The sequence below is a fragment of the Egretta garzetta genome, unplaced genomic scaffold (assembly GCF_000687185.1).
Source record: "Egretta garzetta isolate BGI_Z169 unplaced genomic scaffold, ASM68718v1 scaffold448, whole genome shotgun sequence".
Taxonomy (NCBI): Eukaryota; Metazoa; Chordata; class Aves; order Pelecaniformes; family Ardeidae; genus Egretta; species Egretta garzetta.
In genome coordinates this window covers 3095044-3096071 of record NW_009260497.1, presented here as the reverse complement: position 1 = coordinate 3096071, position 1028 = coordinate 3095044, and positions in this window count along the sequence as shown.

Here is a 1028-nt window from a genome sequence, read left to right as displayed (position 1 = left end):
CGGAAGCGCTGTCGCTGGCAGAAGTGTTTTTCCTTCCTTGAGGTTGTTTAACTCAGGCGCCCCGTTTGAAAAGATGGGAGGCAGCCGGCACGATTCCCGGAAATTTCCTTCCTGCTGGAAACCCAGCCGGGGGCCGCAGGAGGTGCGGGGCCTCTCCCTGCGCTCGCCTGTGAGAGCTCTGCGGGCCGGGAGCCACGCTCCGCCACCGGAGAGTTCCCCCCGGGGAGCCTCTAGGGCTGTTCCCGAGTCTCAGATTTCGTTATTTTAAAATGATTCCCAGCGTGTATGGGTTCTAAGAGAACTTCAGACGCATTTATGTTAAACCCTCAGAACCAGGGGTTCGGAAGCGTAGGATCAGAAGTGAGCTGTTCCAGTCATTTTGGTCTAGGCGGGTTCTATTTTGGGCATTTTTTTCAACATGTCTGAATTCAGCAGTTTCCATAGTTTCTGTCAGTTCTAAATTAGAAGAATATCTGATGGTATCTGGCTGCTTGCAGACTATGATTTGCAGTTTGTCAAATAATGTGCAAGTACTGTATCCCTTGTAGGCCCAGGTGACGTGTTGTTATGCCCTGTGCTGACTTCTGTCATCTCAATACGAAAATCTGCTGGCATGCAGGAGCTTCAGCTTAAGGCATAAGTAAAATGTTACCATTTTCAGGCCATTTAAAGAGAACCCATCTGCTCATTTTGAGAGGTTCTCCTCATATTTATGAGGAGAGGTTTATCCAGATGCACCCTGTCCTGCTCCAGAAACGCAGATACCATTTGTATGTTGTCGCGTAAAATGGCATTAAAATGGTAAGCATCCCAAACTACGTGAAGGAACCCGCGGAACGAGGATGACGTTAAAATATTAGGAAAATTACTCGTTTAAAAAGAATAAAAGAGAATGTCTTGCTCCTTTAAAATCCACCATTCTGAAGGTAAATTCCTTCTTTAGCGATCGTACAATGATGCGGAGAATACCGTGTTGGGTAAGCAATAATAGGGGTATTACGCCCTGTAAGGTAAAAAATGGGAGAAAG